Source organism: Thalassophryne amazonica, chromosome 4 (assembly GCF_902500255.1).
Source record: "Thalassophryne amazonica chromosome 4, fThaAma1.1, whole genome shotgun sequence".
NCBI lineage: Eukaryota > Metazoa > Chordata > Actinopteri > Batrachoidiformes > Batrachoididae > Thalassophryne > Thalassophryne amazonica.
The window spans coordinates 7,015,490-7,031,771 of NC_047106.1; positions in this window are offsets into that span (position 1 = coordinate 7,015,490).

Genomic DNA, 16,282 nt, shown 5'->3' on the forward strand with positions numbered 1-16,282 from the left:
CTTGGCCCCACAAATCTTAGAAACATGTTGTCTAACCAGATCCTTACTCTGCATGGCATTACCCTGACCTCCAGTAATACTGTGAGAAATCTTGGAGTCATTTTTGATCAGGATATGTCCTTCAATGCGCATATTAAGCAAATATGTAGGACTGCTTTTTTGCATTTGCGCAATATCTTTAAAATTAGAAAGGTCTTGTCTCAGAGTGATGCTGAAAAGCTAATTCATGCATTTATTTCTTCTAGGCTGGACTATTGTAATTCATTAATATCAGGTTGTCCTAAAAGTTCCCTGAAAAGCCTTCAGTTAATTCAAAATGCTGCAGGTAGAGTACTGACAGGGACTAGAAGGAGAGAGCATATTTCACCCATATTGGCTTCTCTTCATTGGCTCCCTGTTAATTCCAGAATAGAATTTAAAATTCTTCTTCTTACTTATAAGGTTTTGAATAATCAGGTCCCATCTTATCTTAGGGACCTCATAGTAGCATATCACCCCAATAGAGCGCTTCGCTCTCAGACTGCAGGCTTACTTGTAGTTCCTAGGGTTTGTAAGAGTAGAATGGGAGGCAGAGCCTTCAGCTTTCAGGCTCCTCTCCTGTGGAACCAGCTCCCAATTCGGATTAGGGAGACAGACACCCTCTCTACTTTTAAGATTAAGCTTAAAACTTTCCTTTTTGAAAAAGCATATAGTTAGGGCTGGATCAGGTGACCCTGAACCATCCCTTAGTTATGCTGCTATAGACTTAGACTGCTGGGGGGTTTCCCATGATGCACCCAGTGTTTCTTTTTATTCACCTCTTTTTGCTCTGTATGCACCACTCTGCTTTTAATCAATGGTGATTGATCACTGCTCTCTTCCACAGCATGTATTTTCCTGATTCTCTCCCCTCAGCCGCAGCCAGTCCCAGCAGAAGACTGCCCCTCCCGGAGCCTGGTTCTGCTGGAGGTTTCTTCCTGTTAAAAGGGAGTTTTCCTTCCCACTGTCGCCAAGTGCTTGCTCATAGGGGGTCGTTTTGACCATTGGGGTTTTTCTGTAATTATTGTATGGCTTTTGCCTTACAATATAAAGCACCTTGGGGCGACTGTTTGTTGTGATTTGGCACTATATAAATAAAATTGATTTGATTTGAGACAGATCGTCCTAAAACGGCCTTTTTGAGTTTAACTGCATGCCTTTTGGCTTGTGTAATGCCCCAAGCACCTTCCAGCGGCTGATGTAGAGGATGTTTGGTGACCAGATCAGTCTCTTTTACTGTACCTTGATGATATTGTGGTCTACTCCTCCTCTGTTGAACAACATCTTCAGTGTCTGGAGATGGTACTTGGTCGGCTTAACACAGAAGGCCTGAAGGCGCGGCTCGAAAAGTGCTCATTTTCCAGCGTAAGGTGGGGTACTTGGGCCATGTCATCTCGGACCAAGTGGTATCGACGGACCTCGAAAAGATCAAAGCTGTGTCTCAATGGGAGCATCCTACCAATACCTCAGAGCTGCATTCGTTCCTGGGCTTTGCCAGTTACTACCGCCCGTTTGTGGAGTGATTTGCCAGGTTGGCGGGCCCTCTACACCGGTTGGTGGCTGAACTGGCAGGTACAAAGTCCAAAAAGGGTTTGGGCAAAGCTTTAGAGGTTGTATGGACTCCGCAGTATGAGCAGGCCTTCCAGGCATTAAAGGTCAAGCTAGTGTTTGTGCCCGTTCTAGCATTTGCAGATTTTTCTAAGCTGTTTATTTTGGAAGGGGACGCTAGTTGTAGTGGGCTGGGAGCTGTCCTCTCCCAAGAGACTGATAGTGGAGTAAGACCGGTAGCCTATGCCAGCAGGGGGTTGCGGCCCACTGAGTGCAACATGGCCTACAGCTCCATGAAGTTAGAATTCTTAGCGCTCAAGTGGGGCATGACGGAGGAGTTCTGTGAATAATCACATGTGCACAGTGTACATTGACAATAATCCACTGAGTCATCTCCAGACCGCCAAATTTGGGGCTACAGAGCATCGATGGGCTGCTCAGCTGGCTGCCTTCGATTTTGAAATCAGGTTTGAAGTAACAGAAATGCTGACGCCTTATCCCGGCAATATTCAGGCTCTGAAGCCTTGGTTCAACAATTGCTGGGTACTGCAGCCCCTTTAGCCTTGCAGCATGGTCCACTGTTACATCCGTCTGAAGCGGCCACTCAATCTTTGGTTTTAGCCCTTCCGGGCCATTCCTCTTCTGACCTTAGGTCTCTACAGGAGAACGATCCTCTGTTAAAACAGGTTCTAGTGTTTTTGCAGCAGAGAATTCAACCTTCTGCTGCAAAGAGGTGGCATCTCTCGAAATGTGCTTTGTTCTTGCTTTGCCAGCGTAAAAGGTTTGTGGAGCAAGATGGGGTCGCTTATGCAGTCAACTTCCGCATCGCGGCTGCGAGGTCCGGCTGGAATAACGTTGCGCTCCGCGCCACCTTCATAAACGGACTGTCGTTGGTTCTGAAGGAGCAGGTGGTAGCTAAGGAGGAACCGCGGGATTTAGATGGGCTTATCGATCTCGTTATACGGTTAGACAATCGGTTGGAGGAACGCCGTCGGGAGCGAGGCGAAGGACGTGACCGGATACGCGCCGCCCCTCTCCCTTCCGGGTTCGAAAAGGGGCCGCCCTCCCCACGCTCCACAGCCGCAGCGCTTTCTGGAGCAACAGCTCCCCCTGCTGACGTTGTTAGGGAAACGCACAGGGCCAAAATGGGGAGGCTGATCCGTGGAGAGTGTTTTCTCTGCAGCTCAACTGAGCACACACAGAGAAACTGCCCCAAACGGCCAAAACGACAACACTCGCCCTTAGAGACTAGGCTAAGGGGGGGTCAAAACATTCAAGTGAGACACACACAAATTGCCACACGACTCCCAGTCACAATCCTGAGCGGGGATTTAACCCTTCAAGCCCGAGCACTGGTGGACACGGGGTCAGAAGGGAATCTGCTAGACAGCAGATGGGCAAGGGAGGTAGGGCTCCCTCTGGTGGCGCTTCCTTCGCCGTTGCAGGTGCGGGCACTAGATGGCACCCTCCTCCCTTTACTCACACACAAGACACAACCAGTAACTCTGGTGGTGTCTGGAAACCACCGGGAGGAGATTGAGTTTTTTGTAACTCCTTCTACCTCCCGCGTGATTTTGGGCATCCCATGGATGTTGAAGCACAATCCCCGGATTGATTGGCCGTCTGGGGTGGTGGTTCAGTGGAGCGAAACCTGCCATCGGGGGTGTTTAGGATCCTCGGTTCCTCCCGGTTCACAGGCTAAGGAGGAGGTCAAAGTCCCTCCCAATCTGACGGCAGTGCCGGTTGAGTACCATGATCTTGCTGACGTCTTCAGTAAGGATCTGGCACTCACCCTTCCCCCGCACCGTCCGTACGATTGTGCCATTGATTTGGTTCCAGGCGCTGAGTTCCCGTCCAGCAGGCTGTACAACCTCTCACGACCTGAGCGCGAATCAATGGAGACCTACATCCGGGACTCATTAGCTGCCGGGCTGATCCGGAACTCCACCTCCCCGATGGGGGCAGGTTTCTTTTTTGTGGGCAAGAAAGATGGCGGACTTCGTCCATGTATTGATTACAGGGGGCTGAATGAGATTATGGTTCGCAACCGATACCCGTTACCATTGTTAGATTCCGTGTTCACCCCCCTGCATGGAGCCAAAATCTTTACTAAGCTGGATCTTAGAAATGCGTATCACCTGGTTCGGATCCGGAAGGGAGACGAATGGAAGACGGCATTTAACACCCCATTAGGTCACTTTGAGTACCTGGTCATGCCGTTCGGCCTCACCAACGCCCCCGCGACATTCCAAGCCTTGGTTAATGACATCTTGCGGGACTTCCTGCACCGATTCGTCTTCGTATATCTGGACGATATTCTCATCTTTTCTCCGGATCCTGAGACCCATGTCCAGCATGTACGTCAGGTCCTGCAGCGGTTGTTAGAGAACCGACTGTTTGTGAAGGGCGAGAAGTGCGAGTTTCACCGCACGTCTTTGTCCTTCCTGGGGTTTATCATCTCCTCTAACTCCGTCGCCCCTGATCCGGCCAAGGTTGCGGCGGTGAGAGATTGGCCCCAACCAACAAGCCGTAGGAAGCTGCAACAGTTCCTCGGCTTCGCTAATTTCTATAGGAGGTTCATTAAGGGCTACAGTCAGGTAGGTAGCCCCCTGACAGCCCTGACCTCTCCAAAAGTCCCCTTCACCTGGTCGGATCGGTGCGAAGCCGCGTTCAAGGAGTTGAAACAACGGTTCTCTACTGCGCCAGTTTTGGTGCAGCCCGACCCTAGCCGCCAGTTCATGGTTGAAGTGGACGCCTCTGACTCAGGGATAGGAGCCGTGCTGTCCCAGAGCGGAGAGACCGATAAGGTACTTCACCCGTGTGCCTACTTTTCACGCAGGTTGACCCCGGCTGAACGGAACTATGACGTCGGCAATCGAGAACTCCTTGCGGTGAAAGAGGCTCTTGAAGAGTGGAGACATCTGTTGGAGGGAACGTCCGTGCCATTCACGGTTTTCACTGACCACCGGAACCTGGAGTATATCAGGACCGCCAAGCAGCTGAACCCCAGGCAAGCCCGCTGGTCACTGTTCTTTGGCCGTTTTGACTTCCGGATCACCTACCGCCCCGGGACCAAAAACCAGAGATCGGATGCCTTGTCCCGGGTGCATGAAGACGAAGTCAAAACGGAGTTGTCGGATCCACCGGAACCTATCATCCCGGAGTCCGCTATCGTGGCCACCCTCACCTGGGACGTAGAGAAAACCATCCGGGAGGCCCTGGCACGGAGCCCGGATCCCGGAACTGGGCCGAAGAACAAACTTTACGTTCCACCAGAGGCCAGGGCTGCAGTCCTGGACTTCTGTCACGGCTCCAAGTTCTCCTGTCATCCAGGGGTGCGTAGGACCGTGGCAGTTGTCCGGCAGCACTTCTGGTGGGCGTCCCTGGAGGCCGACGTCCGGGATTATATCCAGGCCTGCACCACCTGCGCCAGGGGCAAGGCTGACCACCGCAGGGCATCTGGACTGCTCCAGCCGCTGCCTGTGCCTCATCGCCCCTGGTCCCACATCGGCCTGGATTTTGTCACGGGCCTCCCGCCGTCCCAGGGCAACACCACCATCCTCACGATAGTGGACCGATTCTCCAAGGCGGCCCAGTTCGTGGCCCTCCCGAAGCTCCCGACTGCCCAGGAGACATCGGACCTCCTGGTCCACCACGTCGTCCGGCTGCATGGGATTCCAACAGACATCGTCTCCGACCGCGGTCCCCAGTTTTCCTCGCAGGTCTGGAGGAGCTTCTGCCGGGAACTGGGGGCCACGGTGAGTCTCTCGTCCGGGTATCATCCTCAGACCAACGGGCAAGCAGAACGGGTCAATCAGGAGGTGGAACAGGCCCTGCGCTGCGTGACGGCCGCGCACCCGGCGGCCTGGAGTACCCATTTGGCCTGGATCGAGTATGCCCATAACAGCCAGGTGTCTTCAGCCACCGGCCTCTCCCCTTTTGAGGTGTGTCTGGGGTATCAGCCCCCGTTGTTTCCGGTGGTTGAGGGAGAGGTCGGTGTGCCCTCGGTCCAGGCCCACCTGCGGAAGTGCCGTCGGGTGTGGCGCGCCGCCCGTTCTGCTTTGCTAAAGGCCCGGACGAGGGCAAAAGCCCATGCAGACCGTCGGCGGACCCCGGCCCCTGCGTATCGGCCAGGGCAGGAGGTGTGGTTGTCCACAAAGGACATTCCCCTGAAAGTGGACTCCCCTAAACTACAGGACCGTTACATCGGTCCCTTCAGAATCCTTAAGGTCATCAGTCCAGCCGCAGTGAGGCTTCAGCTTCCGGCCTCACTGCGGATCCATCCTGTTTTCCATGTGTCCCGGATAAAGCCGCATCACACCTCACCCCTCTGTGCTCCGGGTCCGGCGACGCCTCCTGCCCGGATCATCGATGGCGAGCCGGCTTGGACTGTGCGCCGGCTCTTGGATGTCCGTAGGATGGGCCGGGGCTTCCAGTATTTGGTGGACAGGGAGGGGTACGGACCCGAAGAACGCTCCTGGGTGAAGAGGAGCTTCATCCTGGACCCGGCCCTCCTGGCCGATTTCTACCGCCGCCACCCGGACAAGCCTGGTCGGGCGCCAGGAGGCGCCCGTTGAGGGGGGGGTCCTGTTGTGTGGACCGCTGAAGAGGAGGTACTGCTGGCCCACCACCACCAGAGGGCGCCCTGTCTGGAGTGCGGGGTCCAGGCACCGAGGGCGCTGCCGCCTCACAGGAGCAGCCGGGGTGACAGCTGTCACTTATCGCCTACGACAGCTGTCACCAATCATCTGATCAGCAGTGGTATATCAGCAAGACGACATCTCCACCTCTTTGCCGAGATATCGCTCTACCTAGGAGGTAAAGTGCTCAGCCGACTGTGTTGTCTTTTTGACATTAACACTTTGTTACTTTTGTGCGTTAAATAGCAGACATTCTTCCGACGAGAGGTGGAGGTGGTTTTCCCGCCATACGGGTTGCTGGGTGCAAACGCACCCACATTTAACTGTTTTTGTTCCTCGCCAGCAGTACCAGATCCGACACGCGGAGGCAGTGGCCACCTGGGAGTTCGGGACTTGGCGGCTCCAGTATTCCCGGTGTTCGGTGGCGGAGGAAATCGTGTGGTTCCGGTTCTGCTTTGGACAGACGTCTCTTATCTTCGAGCCTGCCCACGTGACACATTTTGTGAATTGACTTCTTTGTCTATTGTTGTAATCTGTTGTGTTTGTTGTGCTTATTCACAACAGTAAAGTGTTGTTATTTGACTTCCTCCATTGTCCGTTCATTTGCGCCCCCTGTTGTGGGTCCATGTTCCTACACTTTCCCAACAATTAGTGAAGGTTACAAATGATCTTCTTATGGCCTCAGACAGTGGACTCATCTCTGTTCTCGTCCTGTTAGACCTCAGTGCAGCTTTTGATACTGTTGACCATAAAATTTTATTACAGAGATTAGAGCATGCCATAGGTATTAAAGGCATGCATATTTATCTAATAGATTACAATTTGTTCATGTAAATGGGGAGTCTTCTTCACGGACTAAGGTTAATTATGGAGTTCCACAAGGTTCTGTGCTAGGACCGATTTTATTCACTTTATACATGCTTCCCTTAGGCAGTACTATTAGAAAGCATTGCTTAAATTTTCATTGTTACGCAGATGATACCCAGCTTTATCTATCCATGAAGCCAGAGGACACACACCAATTAGTTAAACTACAGGAATGTCTTACAGACATAAAGACATGGATGACCTCTAATTTCCTACTTTTAAATTCAGATAAAACTGAAGTTATTGTACTTGGCCCCACAAATCTTAGAAACATGTTGTCTAACCAGATCCTTACTCTGCATGGCATTACCCTGACCTCCAGTAATACTGTGAGAAATCTTGGAGTCATTTTTGATCAGGATATGTCCTTCAATGCGCATATTAAGCAAATATGTAGGACTGCTTTTTTGCATTTGCGCAATATCTTTAAAATTAGAAAGGTCTTGTCTCAGAGTGATGCTGAAAAGCTAATTCATGCATTTATTTCTTCTAGGCTGGACTATTGTAATTCATTAATATCAGGTTGTCCTAAAAGTTCCCTGAAAAGCCTTCAGTTAATTCAAAATGCTGCAGGTAGAGTACTGACAGGGACTAGAAGGAGAGAGCATATTTCACCCATATTGGCTTCTCTTCATTGGCTCCCTGTTAATTCCAGAATAGAATTTAAAATTCTTCTTCTTACTTATAAGGTTTTGAATAATCAGGTCCCATCTTATCTTAGGGACCTCATAGTAGCATATCACCCCAATAGAGCGCTTCGCTCTCAGACTGCAGGCTTACTTGTAGTTCCTAGGGTTTGTAAGAGTAGAATGGGAGGCAGAGCCTTCAGCTTTCAGGCTCCTCTCCTGTGGAACCAGCTCCCAATTCGGATTAGGGAGACAGACACCCTCTCTACTTTTAAGATTAAGCTTAAAACTTTCCTTTTTGAAAAAGCTTATAGTTAGGGCTGGATCAGGTGACCCTGAACCATCCCTTAGTTATGCTGCTATAGACTTAGACTGCTGGGGGGTTTCCCATGATGCACCCAGTGTTTCTTTTTATTCACCTCTTTTAGCTCTGTATGCACCACTCTGCTTTTAATCAATGGTGATTGATCACTGCTCTCTTCCACAGCATGTATTTTCCTGATTCTCTCCCCTCAGCCGCAGCCAGTCCCAGCAGAAGACTGCCCCTCCCGGAGCCTGGTTCTGCTGGAGGTTTCTTCCTGTTAAAAGGGAGTTTTCCTTCCCACTGTCGCCAAGTGCTTGCTCATAGGGGGTCGTTTTGACCATTGGGGTTTTTCTGTAATTATTGTATGGCTTTTGCCTTACAATATAAAGCACCTTGGGGCGACTGTTTATTGTGATTTGGCACTATATAAATAAAATTGATTTGATTTGAGACAGATCATCCTAAAACGGCCTTTTTGAGTTTAACTGCATGCCTTTTGGCTTGTGTAATGCCCCAAGCACCTTCCAGCGGCTGATGTAGAGGATGTTTGGTGACCAGATCAGTCTCTTTTACTGTACCTTGATGATATTGTGGTCTACTCCTCCTCTGTTGAACAACATCTTCAGTGTCTGGAGATGGTACTTGGTCGGCTTAACACAGAAGGCCTGAAGGCGCGGCTCGAAAAGTGCTCATTTTCCAGCGTAAGGTGGGGTACTTGGGCCATGTCATCTCGGACCAAGTGGTATCGACGGACCTCGAAAAGATCAAAGCTGTGTCTCAATGGGAGCATCCTACCAATACCTGCATTCGTTCCTGGGCTTTGCCAGTTACTACCGCCCGTTTGTGGAGTGATTTGCCAGGTTGGCGGGCCCTCTACACCGGTTGGTGGCTGAACTGGCAGGTACAAAGTCCAAAAAGGGTTTGGGCAAAGCTTTAGAGGTTGTATGGACTCCGCAGTATGAGCAGGCCTTCCAGGCATTAAAGATCAAGCTAGTGTTTGCGCCCGTTCTAGCATTTGCAGATTTTTCTAAGCTGTTTATTTTGGAAGGGGACGCTAGTTGTAGTGGGCTGGGAGCTGTCCTCTCCCAAGAGACTGATAGTGGAGTAAGACCGGTAGCCTATGCCAGCAGGGGGTTGCGGCCCACTGAGTGCAACATGGCCTACAGCTCCATGAAGTTAGAATTCTTAGCGCTCAAGTGGGGCATGACGGAGAAGTTCTGTGAATACTCACATGTGCACAGTGTACATTGACAATAATCCACTGAGTCATCTCCAGACCGCCAAATTTGGGGCTACGGAGCACCGATGGGCTGCTCAGCTGGCTGCCTTCGATTTTGAAATCAGGTTTGAAGTAACAGAAATGCTGACGCCTTATCCCGGCAATATTCAGGCTCTGAAGCCTTGGTTCAACAATTGCTGGGTACTGCAGCCCCTTTAGCCTTGCAGCATGGTCCACTGTTACATCCGTCTGAGGCGGCCACTCAATCTTTGGTTTTAGCCCTTCCGGGCCATTCCTCTTCTGACCTTAGGTCTCTACAGGAGAACGATCCTCTGTTAAAACAGGTTCTAGTGTTTTTGCAGCAGAGAATTCAACCTTCTGCTGCAGAGAGGTGGCATCTCTCGAAATGTGCTTTGTTCTTGCTTTGCCAGCGTAAAAGGTTTGTGGAGCAAGATGGGGTCTTTTTCCGGTGGTCTTACCATTCTGATGGTGGGGAGGAATTTCTTCAGCTACTTTTATCAGCTTCTCTAAGGCATGAGACCTTAAATCTTCTTCATCAGCAACATGGTCATCAGGGCATGGAACGGACTGCAGAGTTGGTCTGTCAATGGTGCTATTGGCCAGGCATGTTCAATGATATAAGAGATTGGGTCCAGGAATGCGAGCGGTGCCAAGTAGCAAAAGATGCAGGTTCAACATCACACAGCTACATGGGTCACCTGCTTTCCTCGCAGCCCAATGAGATCCCTGCCATAGATTTCACGATGCTGGAGCACTTGCGGAATGGGTATGAAAATGTTTTGATCATGACTGATGTGTTCAGTAAATTTACTGTGGCAGTTCCAACACGTGATCAAAGGGCTTCCACTGTGGCCCACATGTTGGTCTCGGAGTGGTTTTACAAGTTTGGCGTTCCAGGTCACCTGCACTCTGATCAGGCATGTAGTTTTGAGAGTGCCTTGATTCATCAACTTTGCTCGCTGTACGGTGTGGAAAAATCTTGTACTACGCCCTATCATCCAGCCGGCAATGAGCAATGTGAGCGCTTTAATTGCACTCTTCATAATTTGCTGCAGACATTGCCATTGTCGCAGAAGCAGGATTGGGCTTCTTCCTTGCCTCAAGTCCTCTTTTGTTATAACACCACACCACATCATAGTACAGGAGAGTCTCCGTATTATTTGATGTTTGGCCAAGATCAGGTGAGGTGCAAGGCTGGGTTGCTGAGCACCAAGAGAAACTTAGGGTTGCTTTTGGTTGCACTCGGGAGCGGCTTCTTGCAGCTGCGAATTGTAGGAAAGAGCGCCATGATCAACGTGTGCGGTATGCACCGCTGTCCGTAGGTCAGCGGGTGTATGTGAGGGATTATACTGCGCACGGGCTTCATAAAATTCAGGATCTGTGGAATTCTGTGGTCCATCAGGTGGTGAGTATTCCATCTGGAGAGGGTGCAGTTTATACCGTGGCTCCTGTTGAGAACTTGCATAAGGTCCAGAATGTGCATCGTGACATGTTGAAAGCTGTCTTGGGACCTTTGGAGGGTAATCAAGCTCCACCTTCCTCTGTACCAGTACCACTTGAGGACTCTTGTTCCTCTGATAGTGAAGTGTTGCTCTTGGTTTCATAATCTTATCGGCCTGTAGTTTCTCCTGTTCCCTTAGTAACCCCCACCTTGTGTGTGATAGATCACAATAGGATTGGAGCACCTGCTCTAACACAGTCATCTGAACCATGGGGAGGTGATGGTCTAGTGGTTAAGGTGTTGGGCTTGAGTCCAGAAGATCATGGGTTCAAATCCCCGCCTGACTGGAAAATCACTAAGGGCCCTTGGGCAAGGCCTTTAATCCCCTATTGCTCCGGTGTGTAGTGAGCGCCTTGTATAGCAGCACCCTGACATCGGGGTGAATGTGAGGCGTAATTGTAAAGCGCTTTGAGCGTCTGATGCAGATGGAAAAGCGCTATATAAATGCAGTCCATTTACCATTTACCATCATCTTCCACTGATGTTGACCAGCTGAGCACCAGTGCTCAGGTACTGCGCAGAACCACTCATTCTACGGCTGTCCAACATTCAAATATACATCGGCTTCCTCAGCCTCTGAGTAGTAATCAGGCTGTTGAGCGGGTTGCTAGGGTTCCGGAGCAAACTTCAAATCTTCAGGTTGCTATCTTTAGGCCTTGGTCTTGACCTTTCATCATCGGGACGACAATATAAAGGTGGGGGTAGATGTGGCAGTGTGGAGTGTACATGCCCTCCCCTACCTGTGTCTGGAAGTTTGTTTGTGCGCACCTGGTTTGATTGTGTTTCTGCACACACCTGGGTTCTGATTGTGTTTGTTGGGAGCCGGGGATATAAATTCAGAGCTATTTTGTGGCTCCGAGCTTCTTTTTCGTCCTGGTCTCTCCCGTGAGGCAGCGTTGGAGTGGCTTTACACGCTGTGGTGACTGCGTGCGTTCATCATTTTTTTCCTCTCTGGAGTTTTGTGTGGCTCTTTATTAGTGGCTTGGAGGTTGCGGCTAATAGATGCCACTGTTCGCGGGCGTGTTTGGGCCACCAGCGTCTGATTTGGGGTAAGTGGCCGGCTTCGCCTTTTTGGCCCATTTAGTTCTTTCGTTGTCCTATAATGCCATTTTTCCTTATAGTGTGGTGCTTTGTGTGCTTTTACGCACGTTGTCTGGAGGCTGGGAGTGCACCTCCACTGGGGTCTTGAGCAGACCGGTGCGTCTTCTTACTGGTGAGTTGCTGGTTTCAAAGTCAAAGTGTCTTTATTTGTCTCCCTAAGGAGAAATTTGCCTTGGACAGAGTCTGCTACACAACAACACATCCAGTACATAGCACCCATACATTAAAAACAACAACACAGTAAGTCAAAGGATAAAATATAAATACACAACATTATTAACATCTTTGTGCAAATTCCGCAATACATACCCTTAAGCTATCTTCCCTGAACTATCTGCTAATTTATGAGCTTCACTGATAATGGAATAAATGAATATTTATATTGATTAGATTTACAAAGAGGAACCCTGAACCTCCTTCCTGAGTTAAGTAAAGTATATTCAGAGTGCAGAACATGAGACTCATCTGTTAAAATATTGTCAGCACATCTGAGAACTGCCTGTTCAAACAACTCTTGGGGAGTTACAGGTACCACCATACCCATGATTTGGCCAGCTATCTTAATCAGATTTAATATTTGAGTTTTTGATTTAACCGTTAAATTACAAAACCAGCTAGTAATACCATACCGTAACATGGACTCAATCGTTGCTCTGTAGATAATTAGCATAATATTCCTACATACACCAAACAGTCGGAGTCGATGAAGAAAGTGCAAACGCTGGTGGATTCGGGCACAAACGCTTGACACTTGTTTCTGTCTTTTATAAACAATTACAGATTATTTTTGTCTGCTAATGTGGTGTCTACATCACAGCAGGACCAGGCGGCACCTCCTGCAGTGGCTGCTGGGCACAGCTGCGTCGACTCAATAATTCAGATGCTGGCCACGCTTTGCGTAACTCCTCCTGCTGCTGCTCTTCTGGATTCTGGACATTGGATGACCAAACTGGATTCTATTAACAGTCCGGTAATAATTTAAATTTTGCATGGACGTTGTAGGGGTTTTAAAGCCAGATGTGGGCGGAAAAGAAAATAACATATCGTGTGCTGGCTTTATGATGTATATTTATTCCATACCTATAATTTATTTTATTGAGTGTGCTTTTTCTTTTTTAGTATCGCCCCAAGCATTTAATGTGTTTTTAACGGTAACATACTGGTGTTTGGTTCATTTGCATGTTTCTTTTTTTGTGTGTGGATGTGAGTTTTGTAATTTTATTGAGTTTATTATGGGTTTACTGTTTTTTTTTCACTTACAATGTGTTTTTAATGTTTGTAAATGGGGGTGATCTTAACAAATTAAGGTTGGTAATAAATAAAGGATATATTTCTATAGTTAACCCTTTTGTCTCTGCTCCCCTTAATTAAAAAAAGGTAAAAACAAACCTGTCTGCCTTGTGCAGGGTCCTAGGCTTACCCTAGGTGGCGTTGTCAGCAACTTTGTTAATACCAGACCTCCGATCTGAGCGCTATATTCCTCGCCCATGCCACATCAATCTATCTATCTATCTATCTATCTATCTATCTATCTATCTATCTATCTATCTATCTATCTATCTATCTATCTATCTATCTATCTATCTATCTATCTATCTATCTATCTATCTATCTATCTATCTATCTATCTATATATATATTTAAAACAGAAAACTGTCAAAAGGGGGAAAAATATACACTCAACGAAAATATCAATCAATCAATCAATCAACTTTTTTCTTGTATAGCGCCAAATCACAACAAACAGTTGCCCCAAGGCGCTCCACATTGCAAGGCAAGGCCATACAATAATTATGAAACACAGTCTACGTCTAAAGCAACATAACCAAGGGATGGTCCAGGGTCACCCGATCCAGCCCTAACTATAAGCCTTAGCGAAAAGGAAAGTTTTAAGCCTAATCTTAAAAGTAGAGAGGGTATCTGTCTCCCTGATCTGAATTGGGAGCTGGTTCCACAGGAGAGGAGCCTGAAAGCTGAAGGCTCTGCCTCCCATTCTACTCTTACAAACCCTAGGAACTACAAGTAAGCCCGCAGTCTGAGAGCGAAGCGCTCTAATGGGGTAATATGGTACTACGAGGTCCCTAAGATAAGATGGGACCTGATTATTCAAAACCTTATAAGTAAGAAGAAGAATTTTAAATTCTATTCTAGCATTAACAGGAAGCCAATGAAGGGAGGCCAACACGGGTGAGATATGCTCTCTCCTGCTAGTCCCCGTCAGTACTCTACCTGCAGCATTCTGAACCAACTGAAGGCTTTTTAGGGAACTTTTAGGACAACCTGATAATAATGAATTACAATAGTCCAGCCTAGAGGAAATAAATGCATGAATTAGTTTTTCAGCATCACTCTGAGACAAGACCTTTCTGATTTTAGAGATATTGCGTAAATGCAAAAAGGCAGTCCTACATATTTGTTTAATATGCGCTTTGAATGACATATCCTGATCAAAAATAACTCCAAGATTTCTCACAGTATTACTAGAGATCAGGGAAATGCCATCCAGAGTAACGATCTGGTTAGACACCATGCTTCTAAGATTTGTGGGGCCAAGAACAATAACTTCAGTTTTATCTGAGTTTAAAAGCAGGAAATTAGAGGTCATCCATGTCTTTATGTCTGTAAGACAATCCTGCAGTTTAGCTAATTGGTGCGTATCCTCTGGCTTCATGGATAGATAAAGCTGGGTATCATCTGCGTAACAATGAAAATTTAAGCAATACCGTCTAATAATACTGCCCAAGGGAAGCATGTATAAAGTGAATAAAATTGGTCCTAGCACAGAACCTTGTGGAACTCCATAATTAACTTTAGTCTGTGAAGAAGATTCCCCATTTACATGAACAAACTGTAATCTATTAGACAAATATGATTCAAACCACCGCAGCGCAATGCCTTTAATACCTATGACATGCTCTAATCTCTGTAATAAAATTTTATGGTCAACAGTATCAAAAGCAGCACTGAGGTCCAACAGAACAAGCACAGAGATAAGTCCACTGTCCGAAGCCATAAGAAGATCATTTGTAACCTTCACTAATGCTGTTTCTGTACTATGATGAATTCTAAAACCTGACTGAAACTCTTCAAATAGACCATTCCTCTGCAGGTGATCAGTTAGCTGTTTTACAACTACCCTCTCAAGAATCTTTGAGAGAAAAGGAAGGTTGGAGATTGGCCTATAATTAGCTAAGATAGCTGGGTCAAGTGATGGCTTTTTAAGTAATGGTTTAATTACTGCCACCTTAAAGGCCTGTGGTACATAACCAACTAACAAAGATAGATTGATCATATTTAAGATTGAAGCATTAAATAATGGTAGGACTTCCTTGAGCAGCCTGGCAGGAATGGGGTCTAATAAGCATGTTGATGGTTTGGATGAAGTAACTAATGAAAATAACTCAGACAGAACAATCGGAGAGAAAGAGTCTAACCAAATACCGGCATCACTGAAAGCAGCCAAAGATAACGATACATCTTTGGGATGGTTATGAGTAATTTTTTCTCTAATAGTCAAAATTTTGTTAGCAAAGAAAGTCATGAAGTCATTACTAGTTAAAGTTAATGGAATACTTAGCTCAATAGAGCTCTGACTCTTTGTCAGCCTGGCTACAGTGCTGAAAAGAAACCTGGGGTTGTTCTTATTTTCTTCAATTAGTGATGAGTAGAAAGATGTCCTAGCTTCACGAAGGGCTTTCTTATAGAGCAACAAACTCTTTTTCCAGGCTAAGTGAAGATCTTCTAAATTAGTGAGACGCCATTTCCTCTCCAACTTACGGGTTATCAGCTTTAAGCTACGAGTTTGTGAGTTATACCACGGAGTCAGACACTTCTGATTTAAAGCTCTCTTTTTCAGAGGAGCTACAGCATCCAAAGTTGTCTTCAATGAGGATGTAAAACTATTGACAAGATACTCTAACTCCCTTACAGAGTTTAGGTAGCTACTCTGCTCTGTGTTGGTATATGACATTAGAGAACATAAAGAAGGAATCATATCCTTAAACCTAGTTACAGCGCTTTCTGAAAGACTTCTAGTGTAATGAAACTTATTCCCCACTGCAGGGTAGTCCATCAGGGTAAATGTAAATGTTATTAAAAAATGATCAGACAAAAGGGAGTTTTCAGGGAATACTGTTAAGTCTTCTATTTCCATACCATAAGTCAGAACAAGATCTAAAATATGATTAAAGTGGTGGGTGGACTCATTTACTTTTTGAGCAAAGCCGATAGAGTCTAATAATAGATTAAATGCAGTGTTGAGGCTGTCATTCTCAGCATCTGTGTGGATGTTAAAATCGCCCACTATAATTATCTTATCTGAGCTAAGCACTAAGTCAGACAAAAGGTCTGAAAATTCACAGAGAAACTCACAGTAACGACCAGGTGGACGATAGATAATAACAAATAAAACTGGTTTTTGGGACTTCCAATTTGGAT